This window comes from Triplophysa dalaica, chromosome 13 (assembly GCF_015846415.1).
Source record: "Triplophysa dalaica isolate WHDGS20190420 chromosome 13, ASM1584641v1, whole genome shotgun sequence".
Lineage (NCBI taxonomy): Eukaryota > Metazoa > Chordata > Actinopteri > Cypriniformes > Nemacheilidae > Triplophysa > Triplophysa dalaica.
Window position 1 is genome coordinate 1,317,497 of NC_079554.1, and position 16,997 is coordinate 1,334,493.

Here is a 16,997-nt window from a genome sequence, read left to right on the forward strand (position 1 = left end):
AGGATGAAAATGTACCTCTTTTGATGTGAACGCTTTCTTTAAAGGCCAAAAACACTTCATTAACACTTCAAAAATAAAGGAAGTTTCCTCACACTCCAGTAATAGGTGAGGTGTGTGTGGTTCATATTTCATCCGTCTGGTGTTAAAGTGTTTGTCTTGAAGTTCATTTTTAAATAATAAAGCATCATCTGAATATTGCATGAGCAGCATTTATCTTTATAAAGTTTTCTGTTCATAGCAGCAGCATTAAAACTGCTGAACAACACGAGAGGTGTAATGCACTGGAGCTGTCAGACACGTCTCTGTGGACTGCAGACAGTCATTTGTATTCTCCTGTCATTCCCTGTAGCCTTGCCTTTTTCTCTGAACTGCAGATTCAATTCAGGTAAACTAGCCTTAACTATGCAACTAATAAATCATCTACATATTTCATTACCTGTGGACCACAGGGCCTCAGCATGAACAAGGACGTCCGGTGAATACTGACTAACAGATCCCGATCAAACCAAACAATCTGCTGCGTCTGCATCATTTCCAGCGCTCGTTCACTTGTCTAAAGGCCTTGACTCCCGGAAGATTGTTTTTAAGAAAGACTTCAAAACTCGGTGGCCAAAGAATCACATGACATGAATTACAATAAGCTTTGAACAGTCTGAGAAAATTACTTTTCTGTACAAAAATGTGTTTTAAAGAAACCCTTTCTGTGAACCCTATGACAAACTCATCTGCCCAATGGACTGTGGTTATGATATAAAAATAAAACGATATTTTCACTACATATCTGTTCTAACATTTTTACCAGCCTCTATTTTCTCAGCAAATTTTCATATTTTCAGTTAAAGGGACAGTTCACCCAAAAATTCGGTATTATTTACTCACCCTTGAGTTGTTCTAAAAAAGATGTTTGGACGAATGCTTGTAACCAAACAGTTCTTGGACCCCATTGACTACCGTAGTAGGAAAAATGTCAAAAGTGCTCCCAGAACTGTTTGCTGTCCTACATTCTTCAAAATATCTTCTTTGGTGTATATTATGTAGTAATTTTCCGACTATGAGAGTCAATGGGGTCCAAGTATTGTTTGGATAAAAGCATTCTTCCAAATATCTTTCTCAGTGTTCATCAGAACAAGGATGTTTATAGAGATTTGGATCAACTCAAGATTGAGTAAATGAAGACTCTTTTCTAGAATTTTCTTTTTGGATGAAGTATTCCTTTAAGATAATCAATAAGCATATTGTGGAAACAACCATTCATACATGGTTTATCTTGTAGCTCAACTGCATTGTGGGTTTAATCCCAAGGAACACAAATACTGAGAAAAACATATATTTGGATTGTAATGCACTCTTGATTTGGATAAAAGCATCTGCCTCCCTCAAGCAGATATAAATGAATGAAAGTGTTGGTTTATACGTGATCACTAAAGCACATCTGTTTCTCTAGAGAACATGACTCATAGTTTACATTCAAGTCGAGCAGCGAGGTCTGAGACCCGAACATGACATGCCAGTAAACTGCCGTATAAAAGCATCTGCGCTTGCGGGATTATTCACATCTCGCTGAAATACACTTAAAATAATGACATCATAATGTGTTCTTCACAATGCCAGTTCATCCCTGTCTGATCATGGCACATCGCCGGACCTTCCCAACTCAAGAGATCAGGACATGATGGGAAATGTTTTGGAATAAATTGAATGAAGCTAATGAACACAAATAAAGCCCCCTTTGGTTTGCACAGAAGATCTGTAAAATGCCTTCTTACAGCCCATATGAGAGGTCAACTGTATGAAACTGATATGAAACGTGGAAACCATTTACCATCACAGCAACACTGGCTTAACCAACCACGTTATTCAGAGAACGTCATTTCACAGAGATGACACTTGTCTCCGTCAGACACATGTGAGGGGCAAGACATGTGCAGGTTGTGTTTCTGCTATGGAACTTCCATAAATTATTCACTACAAATGTGTTTCAGCTTGACTTTTGCTTTTTCGACATCATCCCTTTGACATACACACACACACATTTGTACAGAATATTCACTATACGGACAGAAGTGATGGGAAGCGCTCTTTTAATGAACAGGTTAGACTACTTTTGTCACTTTCATGAGCGCAAATTTAGCTCTTATTTTATTCAAATAAATAATATGAACTACATAAAATACTCTTATTAACTGACTAAAGTATAACAAATGTGAGGAAGAAACATTAAAGCATGCATTTTAAAGTTAGACTTTGAATTTTAATGTCGTTCCAGTATTGTATACATTACACCGCATTTAGTTAGATTACACAGGAGGTAAATAATTCAATTATAGAGAAAATAAGAGTTATCCATTACTTTACTTTTTTAATGGAAAGGTAATACAATTTCAGCGGTACAGTCAGCTCTGAAGATGAAAATAACATTGTTTAAAATGGTTTGGGCTACGGTCAAGGATTTCTGTATACAAGTAACATCGTTTTGTGACGGAACGTTTGTGGCTACCGGGAGATCATGAAACCAAAGCAAACTCAAACTACACTTATTTAATGTTTTGGTAAGTCTGCCCCTGTAGCTATTGGCGCCTCGGATGACACTGCAGCTGCAGTAGATGATACGAACATTAACTTCAACAGAAAATACAGAAAATGAACCTGATGAGGCTGACGCTATATCCTACTTGGTAGAGAAGCAGGGTCCCCCTCCGTCTATTCGCAATCGAGATTCGAGGTCGCAATAAAGTTTTTCGAGGGTGTATAATACTTTCTCTTTTTTTGTTGATCACTCACCTCCCATTTTGAGAACTACTGCGTTTAATGGTAAATAAAATGAGCATATAAATGATAATTTACCTAACTGTAAGGGGATTGTTGGTATATTATTAAATTGATATTGGATAACTTCACTAACGTATGTGTGGCGTTTTTATATTATTAGGAATAGCCTATGTTATCAATAAGTGTATTAAAATTCAAAAATATTAGTTATGTTAAAATAAAACCATGAAAATAAAAAGCCATCAGCCTTTTGAACTTCCTTCCCCTCGATCGTGACCCCTGAGGTGCTTACGTCACATTAACCACATTAGGTTAGGTGCAGCGAGTCCATTTACAGTACCACGTTAAACAGTCCCATGTGCACGCAGATTATTTTTCACGCTCAAAGTTTAGGATATTCTTCTTTTCTCAAAATGAAACGTTGGTTAATATCGACCAAAGACAACTCAGGGAGGCCAGCGGAGGAGGGCGGAGAAGCGCTACAGTCAGAGAGGCCATTGACCTCAGGTACGAAAAGAGGCCGACGTTTGCATAAAGAGAACATTCATCAGCACTCAAATCTGTGTTTGGATAGACCCAATAAGTGCATGTGCGCAGTCTCCCGCAATGTTTGTTTACTTTAACCACATCTGAGGATAGTGGTGGTCTCGAGTCAATGGCACTGTTATTTTGGGGTTCCTGGGCTGAAAAGTTTGGTTTAAGGTAATGAGACAAGAGAACCTGGCCAGCTTTGTGGACTTAATGTTAATTGTTAATTATTATAGTTAATCATTATTATTGTCAATGTCGACAATATATCATCAGGAAATCTGCATATTTACTTTTATATTTCATTTACATTACATGTAAACATTTATTCATTTGCTTATTTTATATCTATTTTTTAATTGTTTATAAACTCAAAATGAATATGCACAGTACCCAGACCACGTATATTTTGTAAACTCCAATTTCTATTCTGGATGCGATTAATCGTGGAACAATCATGTATACTACTGTATGCATATACATATAGTATACATATACTGCCTATACTGTGTCTTTACACATCACACATTTTGAAGAGACTCATTTTAGAGAAAGTGAGAGACTAACATTAACACTCAAGGAGTTGCAGACAATTGTGACATCGGATTTATTGAATTTGTATTAATTTTTATAGCACCTTTCATATTATATATATTGTTTAAAAGGAATGACAGTGACATTATTCTATTATTCAGTCTGCTGTTCCTGAGCATCCGGGAGGTGTGAACCTGCATATGTGAACTGTGATAAGATTCCTTCATAACCAGATAAATAAAAACACCACTTGACCGAATTATGAGCCCCATTATTATTTAGTAAGCGCCAGAGAGTGTAATGAGAAGCAAACACTGCATATAATGAGTCTGTGTAACCCTACTGCAGGACGAAATCCTTTAAATTATGTATTTCCTTCATGTACACATACGTATAGTCTACTGTTATATACTTCAGATGCTATCATGAGTTCAAATAGAGTACATTTGTAGTTTTACAAGAACTGACAGACGGCTTGGAAAACAAGCAGATTGCAGACAAACTCATGTTGTCACATGCATTATAGAGACGGTGAGCACTAGTGGAACACAACAACATCTCCTCCTATACACCTGCTATAGACTACAACATGCACAAGCTGAAATCAACATGCAACAACAAATCACGCGTGATCAGTAAAGTTCATGCTTCAATGTCTTCTGAGGATGTCGGCTTAAGAGAAAAGCGCCAAATAAAAGGAAGCTGGCCGGAGGATTACGTGTGCTCGGTGTGACCCTAACTCACACCCGGTCCGGGACAGAGAGCATCCCTACAGGAGGTCAACTGTTTAATGCGTGGAGCAGTATTACAGGAGCTTTGTACTACCAGGACTTCCTGCTTGCACGACCAAACCTCTACAGATGATCCAGAATGCAGCGGCAAGAGTGGTCTTCAATGAACCGAAGAGAGCACACATCACTCCTCTACTCATTAAGTTACATTGGCTCACTATAGCTGTCGCATCAAATTTAAGACTCTGCTCCTGGCGTATAAGACCACCACTGGTTTGACACCCCTTATATTCATTCACTTATGCAGACTTATGTACCCGTCAGATCCTTACGCTCTGCAAACCAACGACGACTTGTGGTGCCATCCGAAAAAGGTAAAAAAAAAAAAATACGCTCTCACGTATCTTCTCTGGATCGGTTCCACATTTGTGCCATGATCTGCCTGCTGCTACAAGATCATCAGATTCCGTGACCATCTTTAAGAATGGGCTGAAAACACATCTATTCCGTCAGCACCTGACAGATCATTGCTGATTTCTATATCTATTCTACAAAAAAAGCATGCGTATTTAAGCTTAACTTGGTACACTGTAGTAGGCTTTGTGAGACATGTTCTTATTGCACTTACGCTTTTTGTTGTCCTAATGTTTGACCCAATTGCTTCCATTGTTTACCCAACTTGAAAGTCGCTTTGGATAAAAGCGTCTGCTAAATGACTAAATATAAATGTAAATGTATTAGTGGTGGGGCTGAGACTTCGCTCAGGACACAATGTCAAGAGAGAACAGCAGTATCGCATTTAACTGCACGATTCATCAATACTTGATACGCATTTCACATGCGGGCGGTCATGAATACTACATGAATGATGATCCATTAGCTCTGACTACATCAGCAGCACACAAGACGCTTCACAGAGCCATATTGTGTAATTCTTCAACCTTCTTTTAGCTGGTTCAATACGTTTCATTCAATCACTTCAATTCAACATAAATAGATTAGCTTGAATCTCTCTTTCAATTGTTAACCAATTACACATGACTGGGAAACCTGCAAGCTTCTGGCTTGTTAGTGACGAGGTACATTTGTGTATATCAATAGATCTGTCACATCTATTCAAGCTTAAAACAGCAGAAGTACACACAGGGATGTAGGATGCATTACAGACCGCCTCGCAAGATGTAAACACTGGTCCAGAAACACTTGCAGCTTTGTTCTTTTGCATTTCATTCAAAATTATTGTTTTTAATCCAACATATATATTTTGAAGAATGTTGAGAAGGAAAAAACAATGAACCCTCCATTGTATGGATGCAAAACCACAGAGACATTTTGCAAAATATCTTCTTTTGTGTTCACTGAAGAAAGACTCACACACAGATTTTAAACCACACTAGGGGGAATAAATGATGACTGACTCTTTTTTTTTGGATGAACTGTCACTTCAATAATGCATCAATGTTTTTGTAAAAGAAGCATGCAAAAGGACAGCGACGTGACGTGAAGCGAAGCTAAAGAGAGAATGGATGCCGGTAAGCCGAGCACTTTCTATAAAACGAATCCTATATGAAACAAATCAGATATAAAGCTGCAGTGACAGAACACTATATTAAAGATATAGACGGGTCAGAAAGAGCGCTCACAGACATGAGAGTCTCTTCTCTCTATCTGAATCTCATATCCATATATCATAGTTCAATAGCAGCTCCATTATTGCTCGAGTCAGGACATTTAAATCCAAGAGTGTGCTTGTGGCCCGCATTCTCCTCCATCATTTGCTTGACTTCAAAGCTCTATTTTTTGCTACATTGATCCCTGGGGCTCAGTCGTCCTCCTTTCACTGCTCCTGTCAGCGATTACGCAGTAAAAAAAGAAGATCAATTACATTGTGAAGCTGTCGGGATCTCAGAGAAACAGGCCGTCTGCTGGAAAAGCCGACGACAAATACTCCTGTGTAAAAACTGTGAGGCTCTGGCTTTAAAGAAACACTTCACCACTTCACCCACCTTCAAACTTCTGTCATTTACATGTTGTTCCAAACACGTAATATAGGACTTTTACTTAATACAAAAGGTGAATTTATGAAGGATATCGAGGATGTTGTTTACCATGTAACAAACATGAATGAAGACTGGCAATGCAATGGTCAAGATGAGCGTTTTGGTCATTCTTATAAAACCAATGAATCATCATGGCAGTAAACAATTTAATTATTCGTCAGCACTAAAAACGATTGTAATAAACATAATTATGCTCTCTACCTTATACAAAGCATGAGTTTCACATACCAAAAGGGGTGTCCTCGACTAGGGATTTACATAGTCGAATCAGAATTGTCACGTCTTGACTATCGTCGACTGATAGTCGAATCACGGTGCGTGCATGTGTGTGTGTGCATGCGTGCTTGCATGTGGGGACAACATCAGGTGGTTAACAAGGGTAAGCTACAGCGCAAATTGCAGCGCAACATTGATGCACGAAAAATCAATTATACATTCATTTACAGAATTAGTTTAGAACAGACTATATCTTTATAATGTATTAAAATGAAAAACGAAATAAGCCGGATTCAAGTCAAAGTGTGCAAAATAAATGTGTTTAGGCAAAATGTCTGAAATGCAGGGGAACATGTATTCAAAACACAAACCACAAAATGAATGGACATTTTCCTTAAACATCCCGTAACAATGCTGTTTCACTTACTAGTAGTAGTTCCTCAAAACTAAAACTAAATATTATTTTTTAAAACGGGAATAGAGCACGTTCATTAATCATTACCAAAAATGTTATTTACCGCATGTAAAGGAGGAATGCAATAAAGCATCTTATCATTAAAACACTCAAAAAGTCCCTTTTTTCCTGTGCAGTCTTTCTCCGTCCTCCTTACACGCACGATTGCTTTCAGTGCAGAGAATGACAAGATGAGAAAGTCTGCGCCGTGCTTGATATATGCTGTGATTTGAATTATATTACTTAATTATTCTTTGGATCATGCAGCGCAAACTTCTGTCTAATTAAAGAACTATGTGCATTTACAGACAAAGTGTTAATTTATTTTTATGTGCCCAAACATTCAGTGAGTGACAAAGCGGTGTATACATTCATTTGCGAGTCATCTGTGGGTCTCACATCACAGAAGATGCAGAGAGACGTGATCCTGTGCTGGGTCATAGCCGGACCTCGCGCTCATGTGCGTCGGGGGTTTCTGTACCCAACCCTTTAAATCTCCCATTTCTTTACATCATAAATCATCATTTTGCAGGCGCAGTGTGTGCCCGTCAGCTACGCCACTGCCCATTTAACCAAAATGACATGATCCCCATTGCATAACACCTCTGCAAAGACTCCACTGTGAGATCGGTATCAGGCTCCTCCTATCAAAGCATCCAATCCTCGACTATTTGGGGTCACCCCTACATAGGAATGAATTATTTATGTATTGTATTGCTTTATCTGCTGAAATTCTCATTACCGTAACGCGTCCTGACTTGTCCAAGCGCATTATATGTTGTCATTTAAACAGAGTAACATTCACATATTCTAAAAACACAATTGGATGTTATACTAGATGTTCTCAAATGACAAAAAATCATTGAAAGAATATACATGTATAATTAAAATGAAGAAATAATGGAAAAAAGACATGTCAATGACATTCTCATCCTCCTTAATGTTTATAAAGACTGTAAATGTACTTCATAAATGTTTTATTATGTACCATTAATTAACATGCAAAACATGCTTCTGGGTTGACATTTTTAAATGGTTACAGTAATGAAAATTTTTAAGGCCTTTTTAAGTGTTACACTGTCTGAAAAGTTTTGAATTAATGCTTTAAAACATGTCGTACATACCCTGGATTTATTGAATAATAAAGAAATGTGTTGATGACGAGTGCTCTTTTTCAATCTTGTTTAAATTCTTGAAAGCAAGAATTTATGAGAATTGATCTGAGCATTGTTTACCAACAGCAGGTCAGACATTAGTACACCAAAATAAACACGGTGTCATTATTTAGGTTTTCTCGTGCTGCTCTGAATCAAAGTAAACCATTTTCCTGTGCCGAATGCAAAACACGAGATATAGTACAAGTGTTATAAATGAGTGGTGTACACGGACACTATAAGAGTAAACACTTGACTTCAATATACATCTTAAACATTCAGATTTACGCTCACGGTAAATATAAAAAAATGATGTTGAACATTCGTGTTGAGCTCTGGCTCACAGAATATTGCTTAATAACACATTCACCGTGAAATAAAATACCACGCCATGATTTTGGTCATATTGCCAACCGCTAATGGGAATTTAATGGCAATGAGATGAAGACAAATGTAGACGAGTCGCTGAGCTGGAAGTGAAGGTGTTTCATATAAACACAAACTGTGTGCCAGATTTGGACCTCTGAGAGGACTTGTGTCAGCTGGGTGATGACAGAAAACATTTTCTTCTCTTCACATAGCAGAAGATTGAACGAGAAATCAAACCAATTCATCAAGACACCAAAACCTTCAAAGTGCAGATTTGACTCAACCGTGAAAATCATTTACCCAGAGCAACAAACATTTCATCACAATCATTTCAGAGAACTGTAATTATTTATGAAAATAATGATTATTATGCATTTTTAAATTACGGCTTGCCGTCTAAATAATGTTTTATGGACTCATTTAAATGCCATCACTCTCTCTCTCGCCATACACACCAGACATATGTAGCTTTACATGTAAAGATTTTGTATCGTATCGGAGTTTCGTCCACACAGATCTGGCATTTTGGGATCCTGAAACCGCTTTTCTTTTAAACCAGGTCCAGAGTTCATAAATCTGAAAATGGCACACTTGTGTTTTCATGTGTACAGGCGATCCATATATTTTCTCAATCGATGATGTCATCCCCCCAGCACGCAAGTTTATGCGCATGCTCCAAGTGGTCTTCTCCATTTTTAGAGCATCTCTGTGTGGGAGAATTACAGCGTCACATACTGATTTGGCGTTTGTACTACATCAATTTGAGTTTGTTTAGCGATTTCGCTCACTCTCTCTTTCTCTGTCTCTCTTTATCCTCCTATCTCTCACTCTCACACACACACACACACATATTCTGTGTTCTTGTTCTCAGAACCAGACCAAGAAATGGTTTCTAGTTCTAATATGATCTGGAATCCTCTTTTTAACAAGCAACAGCAGTCCCTCAAAGCGTGCCGTGGCATAAGAAAACCATTTCAACCTCACACACAAGGGTTTTTGGAACACTTCTTAATGATTCCTTATTTACATACTCTCCATGGTCCCAGTTGCTAGGGTGCTCTGGGTGGTTGCTAGGAAAGTGCTATGCTCTCAGTACACAGTTCGACAGACGTCACTCCTATGTCTCTACAACCTGGCGAGATATGGCGGACTATTGTTGCTCTATACAGTAGTTGCTTCTAGGGCGTGGCTAGACTGTTGTCATGGTAACACTTAGCGACTGCTCGACACTGAGTCAAGTCGAAAGACCCTGTGTTTCTGTAATAATCTTCATAGTTGGTGGAGATGGTTACTAGGGTTATCTAGCTGGTTGCTAGGGTATGACGACCCTTTCAAAAGTGAACGATGGGTCAGCTAGATGCGATACAATTTTACTAAAAAAAAACATGGAGTAGAATATTGCAAGGTTGTTACTTATACTCCACAGTCTCTCTTTGCTGATCACATCTCACCAAACTCTTCTTTAATTTATGTGATTCTTTTGTCATCAGACGAACATTGTCTGTCATTACAGACCTCTCCGCAGCTGCTCATCTGAGCATTATTTAAAACCACAGAACAATGTTAACTTACATTCTGAAGTTTTGTGCCAATAAGGAGATGTGTGACTATTCACGTTATATAATGGCATATAGTTATTATAGGTCTGTTGTAGGGCTGGGCGATATATGTCACGATTCACACTTATTATACATGTCTAAATCAAGTCTGTGTTTTATGCACAGTGTGTGTGTGTGTGTGTGTGTGTGTATGTGTTTGTGTAAATCGTTCTTCTTCTGTGTCCAATGTTCAGAGTTTCTGCGGAAGAACGCCCTCTCGCTTTAAGATGTTGTAGTATTTAACCGTAATTCATTGAGGAAACTGAGCATAAGAATTGCACGATATATTGCCACAGCCCTGTTGAATTGTTCGCACATAAAATTAAAAAAAATAGTTTTTCCGTGACTTTATTTCATGCGACAATGGAGCAAGGTGCCGATTTCATACGAATTTGTACAATATGAATATGTTTATTACAAAAAGAGCAAACATGACGGTAGACACAAGCATCACTGGAGCAAATGCAGATCATAAGAAAATAATTGAGATAATGTACACAAATGCATAGAAAGTATAATTGTTAGAAATGTAATTGTGTTGTTGGGCAGATATGAGACACAGTATGAAGCGCAACACCAGCATGTACAGTAATTCCATTAACATGAAACACAAAGTTTCATTAGCAAAGAAGCTTTAGCAGCTTTCAATTAGAATGCCATCAAATAAGCTACAAAAGCCACTTTCACACATGAAACCCTTCAAATTCCTTAAAAATTGTTTGATTAACTTCAAAAAACTACTTCAAAAATCCACCATGTTATTCACACAAGCAACGGCATTGCCAATGTTGACTTATTAGCATTTACATTTGTATATTCATGTGCTCCTTTCAAGTTTTGGTGTAGAAAAGACAATTCATAAAATATGTAGTGACTGACATTTAAAGGGATAGTTCACCCAAAAATAGAAATTCAATCATCATTTACTTAACCAGATGTTGTTATGAACCTGTATACGGTTTCTTGGTATACGGGACAAAAAGAAAGATTTTGGAAGAAAGTTTGTAGCCAAACAGTTCTGGGCCACTATCGACTACCGAAGTAAATCGCTTTAAAGTAAATCGTCGCTTTAAATGTGTTTCACATGAAATGTATTTCATTTATTATTTAATTTGTGTGTGAGCATTTCATTTTGTTCTGCGTGACTGTGCAAAACGCTACTTAAATGCAGCAAAATCCATGCTGGAATTTCATTTGCAAAGAAAGTTAGTCCCAACACCCAGAGGATGATTTACCCAGCTTCACAGCTGAAATAGCACATCTTTACTAAATTATTCAAGCTTTAACAAAACTACAAGCTTCCCATTTCTGCTTATAAACCCGCTAGAATGCCGTCCACTTGCATGTATATAACCTAGTATATATATAAGTTTATTTCCAAGTGAGGAGAGTGTAAATTATTTCCAGAAATATGGTTGTTTACTGGGTCCCCATACACCACCAGTGTAAATACAGGTTTAATGGCCCCTCGTCAACAAACACCCCCACGACGGCCATCATATCTATGGAGCTTAACAGCACCATTTTCTTTTACTATGGATGGCATTTACTGCTCTCAACTCAAAGTTTCAAAGTTTTGAGCTATAGACAAGAAAAGCATGCTGATTTCTCAGAGCTCCATCTAAAGTTTGGATTGAATTCGAGCAGTGAGGGTGAAATCAGGGGAGAGTGAAAATGAATCAGACAGCGTATGGCATAATACACACCAGCAAATGAATTATGGCAGGATTGTGTAATTGGCAGAAGCCGACATGTGGCGGTCGGTCATTTGTGACAGTCACGCTGGCTGTCTGCTAATGAGAGACTTACGTAACATGAAATAACTCTTCCATCTTTCAACGTCTCATTCTGAGCTATAGCTGTAAATGGCATCACAAAAAAATAATGATTGTTTTCACACAGGTTTCTGTCTCAAGCTCAAACTTACTGTCTGGCTGGTGTCAACAAAACAAAGCCAAAGTATTTGTCCTAGGGCCGCTGTGTATTGACGAGGGACTTCCCTGTTGAAAAAAACATGTATGTGTTGATGATGGTTTGATGGTTTGTGATGGTTTAACCTGGTCGTGTGCGGGTTTAAGTTGGTCATGTGCTGGTCAATAGCTAGTTTAAGCTGGTCAAACAAGCATCAAAACACACCTAACCCAGCATATGCGGTCTTCTTCACTGAAGAGGAGTCACAATACAATATGTTGCAATATATTAAGTTATGATACATATTGCAATATATCAAAAATGTAAAAAGAAAAACAGAGCTTGCTGTGGACAATCTGATGTGTTTTTTAACACCCCATCAAAAGAATTCATGACATACCAGTAGACATCATTATAGTTTCCATTATAACAAATAAAATTCCCATTATAACATTTAAATCCATTATATTATCTTTTGTGTTTTGGTCAGGGTTCTATGTATGCTTACTCCTGCTCGGCCGTATGGTCTGTATGACATTAAACATGATTTAAAAAAATATATTGATAGTAGCACACGGTATATTGTAATAGTGTGCTGTTCCAATATTTTTACACAACCCTAATTTTTCCTAAAGATTTTTACTATACTTGAATTTTCTACTTTTACTATGATAGTAAATATGTACAGTTGGTCAAAAAAAAAACTTCAAACACATCTGTCTAAAATAATAACAGTAACTTTCAAAAATGATGTGATGAATAAGAACAAATTTTTGTGTTATGGAATTGTAAACGTGAGTTATTTTGCGTTATCTTGTGTTAAATAAATAAATGGGACTACACAACATGTTGGTATTGTCTTTATCACAAATGTTTTATTTCACTTTTCTTTTAAGGATTATTCGAATACAATTATTTTCACCATTTCATGTGACTAAATGTGACTATTTAAGGAGGTGGCTAATTAATCTGCTCTTAATTTGTTCGTTTTATTATGATTTGTTTTTGCGCCCATGATGTTAGGTTTTGGGGGGGGTAAGGGGAGAAGCGACAATGTTGCTTTATTCTAATAAACATGTTTTTGTATGATTAACATTATGCAAATTGATACAAATTAACCAACTCATAAAACAGTTACAAATTCCCTTAAGATCAGGCTGAACGTTTAAACAATATTTTCTTTTAAATTTGATTGAAATTGATAATAATATTTCATAATACAAAATGATTACTTCTTCATCTTGTTATTCCCGCAGGCTTTTCTTGTTAACGTCAAATTATATATGCTGTCTGCCCCTCGCTATCATATATAACCAGTGCCATGCGTTCTTATACATGTTATCATGTAAACCGTCTTCATTTCCCATCATGCAAAATCAAAACACAGTAACTACACGAGACCTCTCTGACTATGATCCGTTCTGTTACAGATGGCTGTGTCGCAGCGATTCTCAGATTCAGAGATGAGGGAGGACTACACAATTGACAACAAAAGTCATTTGAAGCCATTTTCCTGAAATAATGTCTGCATCTCTGAATGCCATTTTAAAACCAGCATGCTTTATCTTTCAATTCAAACGGCACGGAATGCTCTTCTGATGTTGCGTCACAGCAGCATCCGATTCGGCATTTAGATTCTGAATCAAACAAACTCGATAAACATCACATCTCGTCCTGCCAGCAGAAGATGAAAAGTTTGCCTGTCTGCAGTCTGACATGACCTCACCTCATGTGAGGAAAACAGTGAATGATGGGAATAACAATACGAAATGGTGTGGAATAGAAGTGTGTGTGTGTGTGTGTGTGTGTGTGTGTGTGTGTGCGTGTGCGTGTGCGTGTGTGTGTGTGCAGCTCTGTGGGAGATTAGAGCTTGTCAGCCAGAGACACACTGACATATGTGGCATTATTTATAGCCGGCAGATCCTCTCTGAGGCCAGAGGACGACTTATTGTCAAAAACTAAAGACCTATTTGGACCTTTGTCAGATATGCAGTCTGCTCCTGAACAAACATATATTTTTCCCAGTAACATCCAAATCTTCTGTATGCAAGAGTAGTGTTACAGGTTTGGAGGACTTATGCAGTAGTTTATACCCCATTGGGCATCAGTTTTAAAAGAATTAGCTCAGTCAAATACAATATTCACGATGAATCGATTTCAAATAAAATGTTTGTGTTCGTATTATACATGTGTGTGACGTGTATATTTGTATGTTAATATAAATGCACACACGTTCATTTGCATATGCTGTAAATAAATATTTACATCAATATACATACATTTATATTTAAATATAAATTGCATTATGTATGAATATAAATTATTCAAATATACACGCATGTTTGTGTATTAATGTCAATATACATGCCTCACACACACACATAGGCTACATTATACACACAACATTTATTTTTGAATCGATTAATCACAATAAATCGATTTGACAGCACTAAAAATAATACAACATTATTGCGAATCAAAAATGGACAAACCCAACAGGTTAACCTGAGCTGGATTGTTTCAACCAAATTTGCTGGGTTATTTTAACCCGTTGTTGAGTCAAATATAAACATTTTCTGGGTTAATTCAACCCAACTATTGGAGTTTTCCATTTTTGACCAAACGATGGCTTGAAACAACACTTGTTTAAAGCACATTTGCCAGAAGCGTCCATACATTGTTCCGATGATACATGCCCAGCAAAATCTAGATGCTGGTTTCTGATCCTCTACAGATTATGTGACAGATAGGAAGAGTCATGTGACCCGTCTGTAGTTAAAAAGGCTCTGTAACATCATTATGGTCACTCACTAATCTCTCCGTGCCAAAGGTTAAACATCTGAGCTGCAGAGTAAGATGCTCACGTAGGGATATTCTCTCAAACATATGTTTCACACAGTTATGAGAAGGTTTCTATTTTACCTTTTAAAAGATATGCCTACTTATAATTGTTACAGTAACATGCATGATTATCCAGTCAGTTGTCAAGTAAATGATAAGTACAACTTGTCTTTCAATACGTCAGATGAGAAGTATATAAATGTGTAAAGGATCATCATTTTAGGAACAGCGACTGTTCAGCATTTTCTACTGATCTTTACCTTTAATTTAATTGTTATAATGAGAGTTGTAGTGGTTTAAATGGAAACTATTACGGTCTCTGTGGGTCTCTAGTGTGTCCCATTCTGTTGGTGTAATTGTTTTAATGGCAAACAGCTGATGGTTCATAATGGAAAACCATTAAAACACGGAAAAACATGAGCAATAAATGTACCCATCTGCCACCAGGACGGTAGCTACCCTTCGGAAACGTAGCATTTATGTACATATATATTCGGTACCAATATGTACCTCTGAAAGAGTAGTATGCACTATTAAGGTGTAAAGTGTACCGTCCCAGTGACATCTTGGGCGTTTCTTACCATTCTTCTGACAGTGGATTCCTATAGTTTTCTATCCAGCAGGGTTTACAAATTCATTTGAGATGTGATTTAAAGTCATCTCTTGATATATGTGTGGCCATCAAAACTGCATGGAAATATTCATGCAAGAATAAGAAAAGCAACTTGTCTTAAATTTAAGAAAAGCATGCGTCAAGTTCTGCATTTCTAATCTGTGTCACAGCTTTTCGTTAAACAATCGGCAATGTTTTATTTCATATTGAAACAGTCTTGTTTTTGTCCCCAAAACAGCATTTAAGCTTTCTGAAATATCGCGGTTTCCTCGGCGAGCAGCTGCCCCCGACCGCACAGCACACGATATCACAGACTCGGTTTGCAGACTGCTGCTGTTATTGTGCTTCTCGATATATCAAATATTAAATCAATCAATATCAATATAAATATAAAGATCGATCATCTGAAGAAGTGCTGAAGTGAGATCAGAACCGAAACATTTCTCCTGATGGACACAAAGTGCTTTCGTATTTCTGCATAAGTCAAACTCAACTGTGCGTGTCTAGTTTTCCGACTCTCATAATATTGACGGCTTGGTTTTCTTACCTTTGACATCAGCCGTCGGATCACGTTTATCCATCGATGTGCATTAAACGGACAAGTTTGTTCTCGGATTTCTCGGGACGGTTCTCACAATTCCTCTCGTTTAACACGATCCATGTCGACATGCGCGTCCACTGCGAGCAGAAACACATCTGAACACATGTGAAGTCCGTGTGCTGATGCCTCACATCCCAAAACACCTCAACACGAGTCTTTCACGTCCATTTTACAGGATTGATTTATAAACCGACTTCAGTGCTTTACAGATAACTCCATGCGCGCCCCCGCCGTAAAGAGACTAAATGTAACCGACTGTCTATGTGCAGATGTCCTAAAATACCCGATGCAGCTGATCCCCTTCTTGTTGATAAAACGAGCGCTCGAGGATGTGATTTCGGAAAAAAGACAAATCCGATTATTTGTTGCGACGGTCTTCCGCTCTGCGGCACGCGCGCGGCGCGGGGAGGAGCGTCAAGTGCAGCGCGAGACGGACTGAACCATCAGAGCTCATGAGAAAATAGGTGCTACTGGTCAAATTGTCTTATTGCAATTTTCCCTTCTTTTATGTCATTTCTTTTACTTATTTCTGAGCTGTTTTTTACGTCTCACTTCATATTTTCGTAAAGCTGCTTTAATGCAAAACGATGAGAAGCGCTATAGAAATACGGTTTGTGT

At 37.7% G+C, this 16,997-nt stretch overlaps 1 protein-coding gene across 1 annotated transcript in view; it reads right to left on the reverse strand.

Annotated features, from left to right (window-relative positions):
• Positions 1-16,745, reverse strand: part of lrfn2b (leucine rich repeat and fibronectin type III domain containing 2b) — a 59,543-nt gene extending 42,798 nt beyond the window's left edge. Inside the window, exon 1 of the mRNA XM_056765288.1 lies at positions 16,326-16,745. The gene's annotated coding sequence lies outside the window, so the exon portion shown is untranslated. The remainder of the gene's footprint in view (positions 1-16,325) is intronic.
• Between the last annotated feature and the right edge of the window lie 252 nt (positions 16,746-16,997).